The sequence below is a fragment of the Carica papaya genome, chromosome 5, assembly GCF_054855325.1.
Source record: "Carica papaya isolate Zhongbai chromosome 5, ASM5485532v1, whole genome shotgun sequence".
Taxonomy (NCBI): domain Eukaryota; kingdom Viridiplantae; phylum Streptophyta; class Magnoliopsida; order Brassicales; family Caricaceae; genus Carica; species Carica papaya.
Window position 1 is genome coordinate 28,215,679 of NC_142313.1, and position 17,264 is coordinate 28,232,942.

At 46.7% G+C, this 17,264-nt stretch overlaps 5 non-coding genes and 27 pseudogenes across 5 annotated transcripts; all 32 read right to left on the bottom strand.

Moving 5' to 3' along the window:
• Window positions 1-902: 902 nt before the first annotated feature.
• LOC148258486 (5S ribosomal RNA) lies at window positions 903-1,021 on the bottom strand. The gene has a single exon (XR_015819878.1). It is a non-coding gene; the product is annotated as a 5S ribosomal RNA (ribosomal RNA).
• A 205-nt stretch (window positions 1,022-1,226) lies between these two features.
• Window positions 1,227-1,345, bottom strand: LOC148258487 (5S ribosomal RNA; annotated as a pseudogene).
• A 563-nt stretch (window positions 1,346-1,908) lies between these two features.
• Window positions 1,909-2,027, bottom strand: LOC148258488 (5S ribosomal RNA; annotated as a pseudogene).
• A 204-nt stretch (window positions 2,028-2,231) lies between these two features.
• On the bottom strand, window positions 2,232-2,350 carry LOC148258489 (5S ribosomal RNA). The gene has a single exon (XR_015819641.1). It is a non-coding gene; the product is annotated as a 5S ribosomal RNA (ribosomal RNA).
• Window positions 2,351-2,913: 563 nt separating this feature from the next.
• LOC148258490 (5S ribosomal RNA) lies at window positions 2,914-3,032 on the bottom strand (annotated as a pseudogene).
• A 206-nt stretch (window positions 3,033-3,238) lies between these two features.
• LOC148258491 (5S ribosomal RNA) lies at window positions 3,239-3,357 on the bottom strand (annotated as a pseudogene).
• A 205-nt stretch (window positions 3,358-3,562) lies between these two features.
• Window positions 3,563-3,680, bottom strand: LOC148258492 (5S ribosomal RNA; annotated as a pseudogene).
• A 561-nt stretch (window positions 3,681-4,241) lies between these two features.
• On the bottom strand, window positions 4,242-4,360 carry LOC148258493 (5S ribosomal RNA; annotated as a pseudogene).
• Window positions 4,361-4,921: 561 nt separating this feature from the next.
• On the bottom strand, window positions 4,922-5,040 carry LOC148258494 (5S ribosomal RNA; annotated as a pseudogene).
• Window positions 5,041-5,571: 531 nt separating this feature from the next.
• On the bottom strand, window positions 5,572-5,689 carry LOC148258495 (5S ribosomal RNA; annotated as a pseudogene).
• A 561-nt stretch (window positions 5,690-6,250) lies between these two features.
• On the bottom strand, window positions 6,251-6,369 carry LOC148258496 (5S ribosomal RNA; annotated as a pseudogene).
• Window positions 6,370-6,611: 242 nt separating this feature from the next.
• LOC148258497 (5S ribosomal RNA) lies at window positions 6,612-6,730 on the bottom strand (annotated as a pseudogene).
• A 205-nt stretch (window positions 6,731-6,935) lies between these two features.
• On the bottom strand, window positions 6,936-7,054 carry LOC148258498 (5S ribosomal RNA; annotated as a pseudogene).
• A 205-nt stretch (window positions 7,055-7,259) lies between these two features.
• Window positions 7,260-7,378, bottom strand: LOC148258499 (5S ribosomal RNA; annotated as a pseudogene).
• A 205-nt stretch (window positions 7,379-7,583) lies between these two features.
• On the bottom strand, window positions 7,584-7,702 carry LOC148258500 (5S ribosomal RNA; annotated as a pseudogene).
• A 558-nt stretch (window positions 7,703-8,260) lies between these two features.
• Window positions 8,261-8,379, bottom strand: LOC148258501 (5S ribosomal RNA). The gene has a single exon (XR_015820089.1). It is a non-coding gene; the product is annotated as a 5S ribosomal RNA (ribosomal RNA).
• Window positions 8,380-8,942: 563 nt separating this feature from the next.
• Window positions 8,943-9,061, bottom strand: LOC148258502 (5S ribosomal RNA). Its single transcript, XR_015821209.1, has one exon. It is a non-coding gene; the product is annotated as a 5S ribosomal RNA (ribosomal RNA).
• Window positions 9,062-9,267: 206 nt separating this feature from the next.
• Window positions 9,268-9,386, bottom strand: LOC148258503 (5S ribosomal RNA; annotated as a pseudogene).
• A 559-nt stretch (window positions 9,387-9,945) lies between these two features.
• Window positions 9,946-10,064, bottom strand: LOC148258504 (5S ribosomal RNA; annotated as a pseudogene).
• A 562-nt stretch (window positions 10,065-10,626) lies between these two features.
• On the bottom strand, window positions 10,627-10,744 carry LOC148258505 (5S ribosomal RNA; annotated as a pseudogene).
• Window positions 10,745-11,303: 559 nt separating this feature from the next.
• LOC148258506 (5S ribosomal RNA) lies at window positions 11,304-11,422 on the bottom strand (annotated as a pseudogene).
• Window positions 11,423-11,983: 561 nt separating this feature from the next.
• On the bottom strand, window positions 11,984-12,102 carry LOC148258507 (5S ribosomal RNA). Its single transcript, XR_015821213.1, has one exon. It is a non-coding gene; the product is annotated as a 5S ribosomal RNA (ribosomal RNA).
• A 206-nt stretch (window positions 12,103-12,308) lies between these two features.
• On the bottom strand, window positions 12,309-12,427 carry LOC148258508 (5S ribosomal RNA; annotated as a pseudogene).
• A 559-nt stretch (window positions 12,428-12,986) lies between these two features.
• On the bottom strand, window positions 12,987-13,105 carry LOC148258509 (5S ribosomal RNA; annotated as a pseudogene).
• A 559-nt stretch (window positions 13,106-13,664) lies between these two features.
• LOC148258510 (5S ribosomal RNA) lies at window positions 13,665-13,783 on the bottom strand (annotated as a pseudogene).
• A 561-nt stretch (window positions 13,784-14,344) lies between these two features.
• Window positions 14,345-14,463, bottom strand: LOC148258511 (5S ribosomal RNA; annotated as a pseudogene).
• Window positions 14,464-14,668: 205 nt separating this feature from the next.
• LOC148258512 (5S ribosomal RNA) lies at window positions 14,669-14,787 on the bottom strand (annotated as a pseudogene).
• Window positions 14,788-15,346: 559 nt separating this feature from the next.
• LOC148258513 (5S ribosomal RNA) lies at window positions 15,347-15,465 on the bottom strand (annotated as a pseudogene).
• A 209-nt stretch (window positions 15,466-15,674) lies between these two features.
• LOC148258514 (5S ribosomal RNA) lies at window positions 15,675-15,793 on the bottom strand (annotated as a pseudogene).
• Window positions 15,794-15,987: 194 nt separating this feature from the next.
• On the bottom strand, window positions 15,988-16,106 carry LOC148258515 (5S ribosomal RNA; annotated as a pseudogene).
• A 209-nt stretch (window positions 16,107-16,315) lies between these two features.
• On the bottom strand, window positions 16,316-16,434 carry LOC148258516 (5S ribosomal RNA; annotated as a pseudogene).
• Window positions 16,435-16,639: 205 nt separating this feature from the next.
• Window positions 16,640-16,756, bottom strand: LOC148258517 (5S ribosomal RNA; annotated as a pseudogene).
• Between the last annotated feature and the right edge of the window lie 508 nt (window positions 16,757-17,264).

Here is a 17,264-nt window from a genome sequence, read left to right on the forward strand (position 1 = left end):
GTTTGATCGCACCTGTTTCATTTCGTGCTGAAAATACATACACTCCTTCTCCTTCCCTCATTCTCCCATCAATTGTTTCCTTGTGCGTTCACATTGCACCTCTCCTTCTCGTTCTAATATCGATTAAAATGCCCCTGCTTCTTGACTCACATTTGCGTATAAACCAGCGGACACGAGTTCCAATCGCGCGTAACGTCGAACGACCCGTCTGAAAGAAAAAATTGTTGCGACACGAGGACTTCCCAAGAGGTCACCCATCCGAGTACTACTCTCGCCCAAGCACACTTAACTGCAGGGTTCTGATGGGATCCAGTGCATTAGCGCTTGTATGATGCCACTTATTTAATTTTGCGCTTCAAATACATATACTCCTTCTCTTTTCTTCCTCCTCCCGTCATTTGTTTCCTTGTGCGTGCGCACTGCACCTCCCGTACTCGTTCTAATATCAAGTAAAATGCCACGACCCCGTGACTCACATTTGCGAATAAACCTGCGGACCATAAATCAAGTCGCGCGTAACGTCGAAAGAATCGTCTGCAAAAAGATGGATGCAACACGAGGACCACTAAAGAAAATGGGTGAGATATAAGGACTTCGCAGGAGGTCACCCATCCGAGTACCTTTCTCGCCCTAGCACCCTTAACTGCGGAGTTCTGATAGAATCCGTTGCATTAGTGCTGGTATGATCCCTCATGTTTCATTCTGCACTGCAAATACATACACTCTTTCTCCTTCCAACCCCCCTCCCGTCATTTGTTTCCTTGTGCGTGCACTCTGCATCTCTCTTTCTCGTTCTAATATCAAGTAATATGCCCCGGCACCGTGACTCACCTTTGCAAATGAACCAGCGGTTTATAATTCCATTCGCGCGTAACGTCGAACAACCCATCCGAAAAAAGAAATAGGTGCAACACGAGGGCTTCCCAGGTGGTGACCCATCCGAGTACTACTCTCGCCCAAGCACACTTAACTGCGGAGTTCTGATGGGATCCGGGGCTTTAGTGCTAGTATGATCGCACCTGTTTAATTTCGCGCTGCAAATACATACACTCCTTCTCATTTCTTCCCCCTCCCCTCATTTGTTTCCTTGTGCGTTCACACTTCACCTCTCATTCTCGTTCTAATATCGATTAAAATGCCCCTGCTTCTTGACTCACATTTGCGTATAAACCAGCGGACCCTAGTTCCAGACGCGCGTAACGTCGAACGACCCGTCTGAAAAAAAATTGGTGCGACACGAGGACTTCCCAGGAGGTCACCCATCCGAGTACTAATCTCGCCAAAGCATACTTCACTACGGAGTTCTGATGGGATCCGGTGCATTAGTGCTGGTATGATCGCACCTGTTTAATTTTGCGCTACAAATACATAAACTTATTCCCCTTTCTTCCTCCTCCCGTCATTTGTTTCCTTGTGCGTACGCACTGCACCTCCCGTTCTCGTTCTAATATCAAGTAAAATGCTACAGCGCCGTGACACACATTTGCGAATAAACCTGAGGCGCATAATTCAAGTCGCGCGTAACATCGAAAAAATCATCTGCAAAAAAATGGGTGCAAGACGAGGACTTCACAAGAAAATGGATGAAATATAAGGACTTCGCAGGAGGTAACCCATGCTAGTACTACTCTCGCCCAAGCACCCTTACCTACGGAGTTCTGATAGAATCTGTTGCATTTGTGCTGGTATGATCGCACCTGTTTCATTTCGCGCTGCAAAAACATACACTCCTTCTCCTTTCTTCCCCCTCCCGTCATTTGTTTCCTTGTGCGTGCGCACTGCACCTCTCGTTCTTGTTCAAATATCAAGTAAAATGCCACGGCGCCGTGACTCACATTTGCGAATAAATCTGCGGACCATAATTAAAGTCGCGCGTAACGTCGAACGGCACATCTGAAGAAAAGAAAATGGGTGCAACACGAGAACTTCGCAGGAGGTAACCCATCATTGTACTACTTTCGCCAAAGCACACTTAACTACGGAGTTCTGATGGGATCCGGTGCATTTGTGCTGGTGTGACCGCACCTGTTTAATTTGGTGCTGAAAATACATACACTCCTTCTTCCCTCCCCCCCTCCCATCATTTGTTTCCTTGTGCGTTCACACTGCACCTCTCCTTCTCATTCTAATATCGATTAAAATGCCCCTGCTTCTTGCCTCACAATTGCGTATAAACCAGCGGACCCCAGTTCCAGTCGCGCATAATGTTGAACGACCCGTCTGAAAAAAAATTGTTGCGACACGAGGACTTCCCAGGAGGTCACCCATCCGAGTACTACTCTCGCCCGAGCACACTTAACTGCGGAGTTCTGATGGGATCCGGTGCATTAGTGCTGGTATGATCGCACCCGTTTAATTTTGCGTTGCAAATACATAAACTCCTTATCCTTTCTTCCCCTTCCCGTCATTTGTTTCCTTGTGCGTGCGCACTACACCTCCCGTGCTCGTTCTAATATCAAGTAAAATGCTACGGTGCCGTGACTCACATTTGCGAATAAACCTGAGGACCATAATTCAAGTCGCGCGTATCGTCGAAAGAATCATCTGCAAAAAAATTTGTGCAACACGAGAACTTCCTAAGAAAATGGGTGAAATATAAGGACTTCGCAGGAGGTCACCCATTCTAGTGCTACTTTCGCCCAAGCACCCTTAACTTGCGGAGTTATGATAGAATCCGTTGCATTGGTGCTGGTATGATTGCTCATGTTTCATTCTGCGCTGCAAATACATACACTTCTTCGCCCTCCATCCCCCATCCCGTCATTTGTTTCCTTGTGCGTGCACTCTGCATCTCTCCTTCTCGTTCTAATATCGATTAAAATGCCCCTGCTTCTTGACTCACATTTGCGTATAAACCAGTGGACCCTCGTTAAAGTCGCGCTTAACGTCGAACGACCCGTCTGAAAAATAAAATTAGTGCGACACGAGGACTTCCCAGGAGGTCACCCATTCGAGTACTACTCTCGCCCAAGCACAATTAACTGCGGAGATCTGATGGGATCCGGTGCATTAGTGCTTGTATGATCGCACACGTTTAATTTTGCGCTGCAAATACATAAACTCTTTCTCCTTCCATCCCCCCTCCCGTCATTTGTTTCCTTGTGCGTGCACTTTGCATCTCTCTTTCTCGTTCTAATATCAAGTAATATGCCCCGGCACCGTGACTCACCTATGCAAATGAACCAGCAGTTTATAATTCCATTCGCGCGTAACGTCGAACAACCCATCCGAAAAAAAATATGAGCAACACGGGGGCTTCCCAGGTGGTCACCCATCCAAGTACTACTCTCGTCCAAGCACACTTAATTGCGGAGTTCTGATGGGATCCGAAGCTTTTGTGCTGGTATGATCGCACCTGTTTAATTTTGCGCTGCAAATACATACACTCCTTCTCTTTTCTTCCCCCTCCCGTCATTTGTTTCCTTGTGCATTCACACTTCACCTCTCATTCTCGTTCTAATATCGATTGAAATGCCCCTGCTTCTTGACTCACATTTGCGTATAAACCAGCGGACCCTAGTTCCAGACGCGCGTAACGTCGAACAACCCGTCTGAAAAAAAATTGGTGCGACTCGAGGACTTCCCAGGAGATCAACCATCCGAGTACTAATTTCGCCAATCACACTTAACTGCGGAGTTCTGATGGGATCCGGGGCTTTAGTGCTGGTATGATCGCACCTGTTTAATTTCGCACTGTAAATACATACACTCCTTTGCCTTTCTTTCCCCTCCCGTCATTTGTTTTCATGTGCGTTCACACTTCACTTCTCATTCTCGTTCTAATATCGATTAAAATGCCCCAGCTTCATGACTCACATTTGCGTATAAACATGCGGACACTAGTTCCAGACGCGCGTAACGTCGAACGACCCGTCTGAAAAAAAAAATTGGTGCGACACGAGGACTTCACAAGAAAATTATTGAAATATAAGGACTTCGCAGGAGATAACCCATGCTAGTACTACTCTCGCTCAAGTACCCTTACCTACAGAGTTCTGATATAATCCGTTGCATTAGTGCTGGTATGATCGCACCTGTTTCATTTCGTGCTGAAAATACATACACTCTTTCTCCTTCCCTCCGCCTCCCATCAATTGTTTCCTTGTGCGTTCACACTGCACCTCTCCTTCTCGTTCTAATATCGATTAAAATGCCCCTACTTTTTGATTCACATTTGAGTATAAACCAGCGGACCCTAGTTCCAGTCGCGCGTAACGTCGAACGACCCGTCTGAAAAAAAATTGGTGCGACACGAGGACTTCCCAGGAGGTCACCAATCCGAGTACTACTCTCGCCAAAGCACACTTAACTGCGGAGTTCTGACGGGATCCGATGCATTAGTGCTGGTATGATCGCACCCGTTTAATTCCGCGCTGCAAATACATAAACTCCTTCTCCTTTCTTCCGCCTCCCGTCATTTGTTTCCTTGTGCGTGCGCACTGCACCTCCCGTGCTCGTTCTAATATCAAGTAAAATGCTACGGTGCCGTAACTCACATTTGCGAATAAACCTGAGGACCATAATTCAAGTCGCGCGTATCGTCGAAAGAATCTTCTCCAAAAAAATGGGTGGAACACGAGGACTTCCTAAGAAAATGGGTGAAATATAAGGACTTCGCAGGAGGTCACCCATCCTAGTGCTACTCTCGCCCAAACACACTTAACTTGCAGAGTTCTGATCGAATCCGTTGCATTGGTGCTGGTATGATTGCTCATGTTTCATTCTGCGCTGCAAATCCATACACTTTTTCTCCCTCTACCCCCCCTCCGTCATTTGTTTCCTTGTGCGTGCACTCTGCATCTCTCCTTCTCGTTCTAATATCGATTAAAATGCCCCTGTTTCTTTACTCACATTTGCGTATAAACCAGTGGACCCTAGTTCCAGTCGCGCGTAATGTCGAACGACCCGTCTGAAAAAAAAATTAGTGCGACACGAGGACTTCCCAGGAGGTCTCCAATCCGAGTACTACTCTCGCCCAAGCATACTTAACTGCGGAGTTCTGATGGGATCCGGTGCATTAGTGCTGGTATGATTGCACCTGTTTAATTTCGCGCTGCAAATACATAAACTCCTTATCCTTTCTTCCCCTTCCCGTCATTTGTTTCCTTGTGCGTGCGCACTGCACCCTCGTTCTCGTTCAAATATCAAGTAAAATGCCACGGCGCCGTGACTCACATTTGCGAATAAATCTGCGGACCATAATTAAAGTCGCGCGTAACGTCGAACGGCACATCTGAAGAAAAGAAAATTGGTGCAACACGAGAACTTCCCAGGAGGTAACCCATCATTGCACTACTTTTGCCAAAGCACACTTAACTGCGGAGTTCTGATGGGATCCAGTGCATTTGTGCTGGTGTGACCTCACCTGTTTAATTTCGTGCTGAAAATACATACACTCCTTCTTCCCTCCCCCCCTCCCATCATTTGTTTCCTTTTGCGTTCACATTGCACCTCTCCTTCTCGTTCTAATATCGATTAAAATGCCCCTGATTCTTAACTCACATTTGTGTATAAACCAGCGGACCATAGTTCCAGTCGCGTGTAACGTCGAACGACCCATCTGCAAAAAAATTGTTGCGATATGAGAACTTCCCAAGAGGTCACCCATCCGAGTACTACTCTCGCCCAAGCACACTTAACTGCAGAGTTCTGATCGGATCCAGTGCATTAGTGCTGGTATGATGCCACTTGTTTAATTTTACGCTTCAAATACATACACTCCTTCTCTTTTATTCCACCTCCCGTCATTTGTTTCCTTGTGCGTGCGCACTGCACCTCCCGTACTCATTCTAATATCAAGTAAAATGCCACGGCGCCGTGACTCACATTTGCGAATAAACCTACGGACCATAAATCAAGTCGCGCGTAACGTCGAAAGAATCATCTGCAAAAAGATAGGTGCAACACGAGGACCTCCCAAGAAAATGGGTGAAATATAAGGACTTCGCAGGAGGTCACCCATCCGAGTACTTTTCTCGCCCAAGCACCCTTAACTGCGGAGTTCTGATAGAATCCGTTGCATTAGTGCTGGTATGATCCCTCATGTTTCATTCGGCACTGCAAATACATATACTCTTTCTCCTCCCATCCCCCCTCCCGTCATTTGTTTCCTTGTGCGTTCACTCTGCATCTCTCTTTCTCGTTCTAATATCAAGTAATATGCCCCGGTACTGTGACTCACATTTGCAAATAAACCAGTGGTTTATAATTCCATTCACGCGTAACGTCGAACAACCCATCCGAAAAAAAATAGGTGCAACACGAGGGCTTCCCAAGTGGTCACCCATCTGAGTTCTACCCTTGCCCAAGCACACTTAACTGCGGAGTTCTGATTGGATCCGGAGCTTTAGTGCTGGTATGATTGTACCTGTTTCATTTCGCGCTGCAAATACATACACTCCTTCTCCTTTCTTCCCCCTCCGGTCATTTGTTTCCTTGTGCGTTCACACTTCACCTCCCGTCATTTGTTTCCTTGTGCGTTCACTCTGCATCTCTCTTTCTCGTTCTAATATCAAGTAATATGCCCCGGCACTGTGACTCACCTTTGCAAATGAACCAGCGGTTTATAATTCCATTCACGCGTAACGTCGAACAACCCATCCGAAAAAAAATAGGTGCAACACGAGGGCTTCCCAAGTGGTCACCCATCTGAGTACTACCCTTGCCCAAGCACACTTAACTGCAGAGTTCTGATTGGATCCGGAGCTTTAGTTCTGGTATGATTGTACCTGTTTAATTTCGCGCTGCAAATACATACACTCCTTCTCCTTTCTTCCCCCTCCGGTCATTTGTTTCCTTGTGCGTTCATACTTCACCTCTCATTCTCGTTCTAATATCGATTAAAATGCCCCTACTTCTTGACTCACATTTGCGCATAAACCAGCGGACCCTAATTCCAATCGCGCGTAACATCGAACGACCCGCCTAAAAAAGAATTGGTGCGGCACGAGGAATTCCCAAGAGGTCACCCTTCCGAGTACTACTCTCGCCCAAGTACACTTAACTGCGGAGTTCTGATGGGATCCGGAGCTTTAGTACTAGTATGATCGCACCTGTTTAATTTTGCGCTGCAAATACATACACTCATTCTCCTTTCTTCCCCCTCTGGTCATTTGTTTCCTTGTGCGTTCACACTTCACCTCTCATTCTCGTTCTAATATTGATTAAAATGCCCCTGTTTCTTGACTCACATTTGCGCATAAACCAGCGGACCCTAGTTCCAGTCGCGCGTAACTTCGAACGACCCGTCTGAAAAAACATTGGTGCAACACGAGGACTTCGCAAGAGGTAACCCAACATTGTACTACTTTCGCCCAAGCACACTTAACTGCGGAGTTCTGATGGGATCCGGAGCATTAGTGCTGGTATGATCGCACCTGTTTCATTTCGCGTTGAAAATACATACACTCCTTCTCCTTCCCTCCCCCTACCATCAATTGTTTCCTTGTGCGTTCACACTGCACCTCTCTGTCTCGTTCTAACATCGATTAAAATGCCCCTGCTTCTTGACTCACATTTGTGTATAAACTTGCGGACCCTAGTTCCAGTCGTGCGTAACGTCGAACGACCCGTCTGAAAAAAAATTGATGCGACACGAGGACTTCCCAGGAGGTCACCCATCCGAGTACTACTCTCGCCCAAGCACACTTAACTACAGAGTTCTGATGGGATCCGGTGCATTAGTGCTGGTATGATCGCACTTGTTTAATTCCGCGCTGCAAATACATAAACTCCTTCTCCTTTCTTCCCCCTCCCGTCATTTGTTTCCTTGTGCGTGCGCACTGCACCTCCCGTGCTCATTCTAATATCAAGTAAAATGCTACGGTGCCGTGACTCACATTTACGAATAAACCTGAGGACCATAATTCAAGTCGCGCGTATCGTCGAAAGAATCATCTGCAAAAAAATGGGTGCAACACGACGACTTCCTAAGAAAATGGGTGAAATATAAGGACTTCGCAGGTCACCCATCCTAGTGCTACTCTCGCCCAAGCACCCTTAACTTGCGGAGTTCTAAAAGAATCCGTTGCATTGGTGCTGGTATGATTGCTCATGTTTCATTCTGCGCTGCAAATATATACACTTTTTCTCCCTCCATCCCCCCTCCTGTCATTTGTTTCGTTGTGCGTGCACTCTGCATCTCTCCTTCTCGTTCTAATATCGATTAAAATGCCCCTGCATCTTGACTCACATTTGCGTATAAACCAGCGGACCCTAGTTCCAGTCGCGCTTAACGTCGAACGACCTGTCTGAAAAAAAATTAGTGCGACACGAGGACTTCCTAGGAGGTCACCCATTCGAGTACTACTCTCGCCCAAGCACACTTAACTGCGGAGTTCTGATGGGATCCGGTGCATTAGTGCTGGTATGATCGCACCTGTTTAATTCCGCGCTGCAAATACATAAACTCCTTCTCTTTTCTTCCCCGTCCCGTCATTTCTTTCCTTGTGCGTGCGCACTGCACCTCCCGTGCTCGTTCTAAAATCAAGTAAAATGCTACGATGCGGTGACTCACATTTGCGAATAAACCTGAGGACCATAATTCAAGTCGTGCGTATCGTCGAAAGAATCATCTGGAAAAAAATGGGTACAACATGAGGACTTCTTAAGAAAATGGGTGAAATATAAGGACTTCGCATGAGCTCACCCATTCTAGTGCTACTCTCGCCCAAGCACCCTTAACTTGCGGAGTTCTGATAGAATCCGTTGCATTGGTGCTGGTATGATTGCTCATGTTTCATTCTGCGCTGCAAATACATACACTTTTTCTCCCTCCATCCCTCCTCCCGTCATTTGTTTCCTTGTGCGTCCACTCTGCATCTCTCCTTCTCGTTCTAATATCGATTAAAATGCCTCTGCTTCTTGACTCACATTTGCGTATAAACCAGTGGACCCTAGTTCCAGTCGCACGTAACATCGAACGACCCGTCTGAAAAAAAAAATTAGTGCGACACGAGGACTTCCCAAGAGGTCACCCATCCGAGTACTACTCTCGCCCAAACACACTTAACTGCGGAGTTCTGACGGGATCCGGTGCATTAGTGCTGGTATGGTCGCACCCGTTTAATTCCACGCTGCAAATACATAAACTCCTTCTCCTTTCTTCCCCCTCCCGTCATTTGTTTCCTTGTGCGTGCACTCTGCATCTCTCTTTCTCGTTCTAATATCGATTAAAATGCCCCTGCTTCTTGACTCACATTTGCATATAAACCAGTGGACCCTTGTTCCAGTCGCGCGTAACGTCGAACGACCCGTCTGAAAAAAAAATTAGTGCGACACGAGGACTTCCCAAGAGGTAACCCATTCGACTACTACTCTCGCCCAAGCACACTTAACTGTGGAGTTCTGATGGAATCCGGTGCATTAGTGCTGGTATGATCGAACCTGTTTAATTTCGCGCTGCAAATACATAAACTCCTTCTCCCTTATTCCCCCTCCCGTTATTTGTTTCCTTGTGCGTGCGCACTGCACCTCCCGTTCTCGTTCTAATATCAAGTAAAATTCTACAGCGCCGTGACTCACATTTGCGAATAAACCTGAGGACCATAATTCAAGTCGCGCGTAACGTCGAAAGAATCATCTGCAAAAAAATGGGTGCAACACGAGGACTTCACAAGAAAATGGGTGAAATATAAGGACTTCGCAGGAGGTAACCCATGCTAGTACTACTCTCCCCCAAGCACCCTTACCTACGGAGTTCTGATAGAATCCGTTGCATTAGTGCTGGTATGATCGCACCTGTTTCATTTCTTGCTGAAAATACATACACTCCTTCTCCTTCCTTCCCCCTCCCATCAATTGTTTCCTTGTGCGTTCACACTGCACCTCTCCTTCTCGTTCTAATATCGATTAAAATGCCCCTGCTTCTTGACTCACATTTGCGTATAAACCAGCGGACCCTAGTTCCAGTCGCGCGTAACGTCGAACGACCCGTCTGAAAAAAAATTGGTGCGACACGAGGACTTCCCAGGAGGTCACCAATCCGAGTACTACTCTCGCCAAAGCACACTTAACTGCGGAGTTCTGACGAGATCCGGTGCATTAGTGCTGGTATGATCGCACCCGTTTAATTCCGCGCTGCAAATACATAAACTCCTTCTCCTTTCTTCCCCCTCCTGTCATTTGTTTCCTTGTGCGTGCGCACTGCACCTCCCGTGCTCCTTCTAATATAAAGTAAAATACTACGGTGCCGTGACTCACATTTGTGAATAAACCTGAGGACCATAATTCAAGTCGCGCGTATCGTCGAAAGAATCATCTGCAAAAAAATGGGTGGAACACGAGGACTTCCTAAGAAAATGGGTGAAATATAAGGACTTCGCATGAGCTCACCCATTCTAGGGCTACTCTCGCCCAAGCACCCTCAACTTGTGGAGTTCTGATCGAATCCGTTGCATTGGTGCTGGTATGATTGCTCATGTTTCATTCTGCGCTGCAAATACATACACTTTTTCTCCCTCCATCCCCCCTCCCGTCATTCGTTTCCTTGTGCGTGTACTCTGCATCTCTCCTTCTCGTTCTAATATCGATTAAAACGCCCCTACTTCTTGACTCACATTTGCGTATAAACCTGTGGACCCTAGTTCTAGTCGCGCGTAACGTCGAACGACCCGTCTGAAAAAAAAATTAGTGCACACGAGGACTTCCCAAGAGGTCACCCATCCAAGTACTACTCTTGCCCAAACACACTTAACTGCAGAGTTCTGACGGGATCCGGTGCATTAGTGCTGGTATGATCGCACCCGTTTAATTCCACGCTGCAAATACATAAACTCCTTCTCCTTTCTTCCCCCTCCCGTCATTTGTTTCCTTGTGCGTGCGCACTGCACCTCCCGTGCTCGTTCTACTATCAAGTAAAATGCTACGGTGCCATGACTCACATTTGCGAATAAACCTGAGGACCATAATTCAAGTCGCGCGTATCGTCGAAAAAATCATCTGCAAAAAAATGGGTGCAACACGAGGACTTCCTAAGAAAATGGGTGAAATATAAGGACTTCGCAGGAAGTCACCCATCCTAGTGCTACTCTCGCCCAAGCACCTTTAACTTGCGGAGTTCTGATAGAATCCGTTGCATTAGTGCTGGTATGATCGCACCTGTTTCATTTCTTGCTGAAAATACATACACTCCTTCTCCTTCCTTCCCCCTCCCATCAATTGTTTCCTTGTGCGTTCACACTGCACCTCTCCTTCTCGTTCTAATATCGATTAAAATGCCCCTGCTTCTTGACTCACATTTGCGTATAAACCAGCGGACCCTAGTTCCAGTCGCGCGTAACGTCGAACGACCCGACTGAAAAAAATTGGTGCGACACGAGGACTTCCCAGGAGGTCACCAATCCGAGTACTACTCTCGCCAAAGCACACTTAACTGCGGAGTTCTGACGGGATCCGGTGCATTAGTGCTGGTATGATCGCACCCGTTTAATTCCGCGCTGCAAATACATAAACTCCTTCTCCTTTCTTCCCCCTCCTGTCATTTGTTTTCTTGTGCGTGCGCACTGCACCTCCCGTGCTCCTTCTAATATAAAGTAAAATGCTACGGTGCCGTGACTCACATTTGTGAATAAACCTGAGGACCATAATTCAGGTCGCGTGTATCGTCGAAAGAATCATCTGTAAAAAATGGGTGGAACACGAGGACTTCCTAAGAAAATGGGTGAAATATAAGGACTTCGCATGAGCTCACCCATTCTAGTGCTACTCTCGCCCAAGCACCCTCAACTTGCGGAGTTCTGATAGAATCCGTTGCATTGGTGCTGGTATGATTGCTCATGTTTCATTCTGCGCTGCAAATACATACACTTTTTCTCCCTCCATCCCCCCTCCCGTTATTTGTTTCCTTGTGCGTGCACTCTGCATCTCTCCTTCTCGTTCTAATATCGATTAAAATGCCTCTGCTTCTTGACTCACATTTGCGTATAAACCAGTGGACCCTAGTTCCAGTCGCACGTAACATCGAATGACCTGTCTGAAAAAAAAATTAGTGCGACACGAGGACTTCCCAAGAGGTCACCCATCCGAGTACTACTCTCGCCCAAACACACTTAACTGCGGAGTTCTGACGGGATCCGGTGCATTAGTGCTGGTATGGTCGCACCCGTTTAATTCCACGCTGCAAATACATAAACTCCTTCTCCTTTCTTCCCCCTCCCGTCATTTGTTTCCTTGTGCGTGCACTCTGCATCTCTCTTTCTCGTTCTAATATCGATTAAAATGCCCCTGCTTCTTGACTCACATTTGCGTATAAACCAGTGGACTCTTGTTCCAGTCGCGCGTAACGTCGAACGACCCGTCTGAAAAAAAAATTAGTGCGACACGAGGACTTTCCAAGAGGTAACCCATTCGACTACTACTCTCGCCCAAGCACACTTAACTGTGGAGTTCTGATGGAATCCGGTGCATTAGTGCTGGTATGATCGAACCTGTTTAATTTCGCGCTGCAAATACATAAACTCCTTCTCCCTTATTCCCCCTCCCGTTATTTGTTTCCTTGTGCGTGCGCACTGCACCTCCCGTTCTCGTTCTAATATCAAGTAAAATTCTACAGCGCCGTGACTCACATTTGCGAATAAACCTGAGGACCATAATTCAAGTCGCGCGTAACGTCGAAAGAATCATCTGCAAAAAAATGGGTGCAACACGAGGACTTCACAAGAAAATGGGTGAAATATAAGGACTTTGCAGGAGGTAACCCATGCTAGTACTACTCTCCCCCAAGCACCCTTACCTACGGAGTTCTGATAGAATCCGTTGCATTAGTGCTGGTATGATCGCACCTGTTTCATTTCTTGCTGAAAATACATACACTCCTTCTCCTTCCTTCCCCCTCCCATCAATTGTTTCCTTGTGCGTTCACACTGCACCTCTCCTTCTCGTTCTAATATCGATTAAAATGCCCCTGCTTCTTGACTCACATTTGCGTATAAACCAGCGGACCCTAGTTCCAGTCGCGCGTAACGTCGAACGACCCGTCTGAAAAAAAATTGGTGCGACACGAGGACTTCCCAGGAGGTCACCAATCCGAGTACTACTCTCGCCAAAGCACACTTAACTGCGGAGTTCTGACGGGATCCGGTGCATTAGTGCTGGTATGATCGCACCCGTTTAATTCCGCGCTGCAAATACATAAACTCCTTCTCCTTTCTTCCCCCTCATGTCATTTGTTTCCTTGTGCGTGCGCACTGCACCTCCCGTGCTCCTTCTAATATAAAGTAAAATACTACGTCGCCGTGACTCATATTTGCGAATAAATCTGCAGACCATAATTCAAGTCGCGCGTATCGTCGAAAGAATCATCTGCAAAAAAATGGGTGCAACACGAGGACTTCCTAATAAAATGGGTGAAATATAAGGACTTCGCAGGAGGTAACCCATGCTAGTACTACTCTCGCCCAAACACCCTTACCTACGGAGCTCTGATAGAATCCGTTGCATTAGTGCTGGTATGATCGCACCTGTTTCATTTCTTGCTGAAAATACATACACTCCTTCTCTTTCCTTCCCCCTCCCATCAATTGTTTCCTTGTGCGTTCACACTGCACCTCCCCTTCTCGTTCTAATATCGATTAAAATGCCCCTGCTTCTTGACTCACATTTGCGTATAAACCAGCGGACCCTAGTTCCAGTCGCGCGTAACGTCGAACGACCCGTCTGAAAAAAAATTGGTGCGACACGAGGACTTCCCAGGAGGTCACCAATCCGAGTACTACTCTCGCCAAAGCACACTTAACTGCGGAGTTTTGATGGGATCCGGTGCATTAGTGCTGGTATGATAGCACCCATTTAATTTCGCGCTGCAAATACATAAATTCCTTCTCCTTTCTTCCCCCTCCCGTCATTTGTTTCCTTGTGCGTGCGCTCTGCACCTCCCGTTCTCGTTCTAATATCAAGTAAAATGCTATGGTGCCGTGACTCACATTTGCGAGTAAACCTGAGGACCATAATTCAAGTCACGCATATCGTCGAAAGAATCATCTGCAAAAAAATAGGTGAAACACGAGGACTTCCTAAGAAAATGGGTGAAATATAAGGACTTCGCAGGAGGTCACCCATCCTAGTGCTACTCTCGCCCAAACACCCTTAACTTGCGGAGTTCTGATAGAACCCGTTGCATTGGTGCTGGTATGATTGCTCATGTTTCATTCTGCGCTGCAAATACATACACTTTTTCTCCCTCCATCCCTCCTCCCTTCATTTGTTTCCTTGTGCATACACTCTGTATCTCTCCTTCTTGTTCTAATATCAAGTAATATGCCCTGGCACCGTGACTCACCTTTGCAAATGAACCAGCGGTTTATAATTCCATTCGCGCGTAACGTCGAACAACCCATCCGAAAAAAAATATGTGCAACACGAGGGCTTCCCAAGTGGTCACCCATCCGAGTACTACTCTTGCCCAGGAACACTTAACTGCGGAGTTCTGTTGGGATCCGGAGCTTTAGTGCTGGTATGATTGCACCTGTTTAATTTCGCGCTACAAATACATACACTCCTTCTCCTTTCTTCCCCCTCCCGTCATTTGTTTCCTTGTGCGTTCACACTTCACCTCTCATTCTCGTTCTAATATCGATTAAAATGCCCCTACTTCTTGACTCACATTTGCGTATAAACCAGCGGACCTTTGTTCAAGACGCGCGTACCATCGAACGACCCGTCTGAAAAAAAATTTGTGCGACACGAGGACTTCCCAGGAGGTCACCCATCCGAGTACTAATCTCGCCCAAGCACACTTCACTGCGGAGTTCTGAGGGGATCCGATCCATTAGTGCTGGTATGATCGCACCAGTTTAATTTCGCGCTGCAAATACATAAACTCATTCCCCTTTATTCCCCCTCCCGTCATTTATTTCCTTGTGTGTGCGCACTGCACCTCCCGTTCTCGTTCTAATATAAAGTAAAATGCTACAGCGCCGTGAATCACATTTGCGAATAAACCTGAGGACCATAATTCAAGTCGCGCGTAACGTCGAAAGAATCATCTGCAAAAAAATGGGTGCAACACGAGGACTTCACAAGAAAATGGATGAAATATAAGGACTTCGCAGGAGGTAACCCATGCTAGTACTACTCTCGCCCAAGCACCCTTACCTACGGAGTTCTGATAGAATCCGTTGCATTAGTGCTGGTATGATCGCACCTGTTTCATTTCGTGCTGAAAATACATACACTCCTTCTCCTTCCCTCCCCCTCCCATCAATTGTTTCCTTGTCCATTCACACTGCACCTCTCATTCTCGTTCTAATATCGATTAAAATGGCCCTGCTTCTTGACTCACATTTGCGGATAAACCAGGGGACCCTAGTTCCAGACGTGCGTAATGTCGAACGACCCGTCTGAAAAAAAATTGGTGCGACACGAGGACTTCCCAAGAGGTCACCCATCCGAGTACTAATCTCGCCCAAGCACACTTCACTGTGGAGTTCTGATGGGATCCGGTGCAATAGTGCTGGTATGATCGCACCTGTTTAATTTTGCGCTACAAATACATAAACTCATTCCCCTTTCTTCCCCCTCCCGTTATTTGTTTCCTTGTGCGTGCGCACTGCACCTCCCGTTCTCGTTCAAATATCAAGTAAAATGCTACGGTGCCGTGACTCACATTTGCAAATAAATCTGCGGACCATAATTAAAGTCGCGCGTAACGTCGAACGGCACATCTGAAAAAAAGAAATTGGGTGCAACACGAGAACTTCCCAGGAGGTAACCCATCATTGTACTACTTTCGTCAAAGCACACTTAACTGCGGAGTTTTGATGGGATCCGGTGCATTTGTGCTGGTGTGAGCGCACCTGTTTAATTTCGGGCTGAAAATACATACACTCCTTCTTCCGTCCCCCCCTCCCATCATTTGTTTCCTTGTGCATTCACACTGCACCTCTCTAATATCGATTTAAATGCCCCAGATTCTTGACTCACATTTGCGTATAAACCAGCGGATAATAGTTCCAGTCGCACGTAACGTCGAACGACCCGTGTAAAAAAAAATTGGTGCGACACGAGGACTTCCCAAGAGGTCACCCATCCGAGTACTACTCTTGCCCAAGCACACTTAACTGCGGAGTTCTGATGGGATTCGGGGAATTAGTGCTGGTATGACCGCACCCATTTAATTCCGCGCTGCAAATACATAAACTCCTTCTCCTTTCTTCCCCCTCCCGTCATTTATTTCCTTGTGCGTGCGCACTGCACCTCTCGTTCTCGTTCAAATATCAAGTAAAATACCACGGCGCCGTGACTCACATTTGCGAATAAATCTGCGGACCATAATTATAGTCGCGCGTAACGTCGAACGGCACATCTGAAAAAAAGAAAATGGGTGCAACACGAGAACTTGCTAGGAGGTAACCCATCATTGTACTACTTTCGCCAAAGCACACTTAACTGCGGAGTTCTGATGGGATCCGATGCATTTGTGCTGGTGTGACCGCACCTGTTTAATTTCGTGCTGAAAATACATACACTCCTTCTTTCCTCCCCCCTCCCATCATTTGTTTCCTTGTGCGTTCACACTGCACCTCTCCTTCTTGTTCTAATATCGATTAAAATGCCCCTGATTCTTGACTCACATTTGCGTATAAACCAGCAGACCATAGTTCCAGTCGCGCCTAACGTCGAACGACCCATCTGAAAAAAAATTGTTGTGATACGAGGACTTCCCAAGAGGTCACCCATCCGAGTACTACTCTCGCCCAAGCACACTTAACTGCAGAGTTCTGATGGGATCCAGTGCAGTAGTGCTGGTATGATGCCACTTATTTAATTTTGCGCTTCAAATAGATACACTCATTCTCGTTTCTTCCTCATCCTATCATTTGTTTCCTTGTGCGTGTGCACTGCACCTCCCGTACTCGTTCTAATATCAAGTAAAATGCCACGGCGCCGTGACTCACATTTGCGAATAAACTTGCGGATCATAAATCAAGTCGCGCATAACGTTGAAAGAATCATCTGCAAAAAAACAGGTGCAACACGAGGACCTCCCAAGAAAATGGGTGAAATATAAGGACTTCGCAGGAGGTCACCCATCCGAGTACTTTTTTCACCCAAGCACCTTTAACTGCGGAGTTCTGATAGAATCCGTTGAATTAGTGCTGGTATGATCCCTCATGTTTCATTCTGCACTACAAATACATACAGTCTTTCGCCTTCCATCCCCCCTCCCGTCATTTGTTTCCTTGTGCGTGCACTCTGCATCTCTCTTTCTCGTTCTAATATCAAGTAATATGCCCCGGCACCGTGACTCACCTTTGCAAATGAACCAG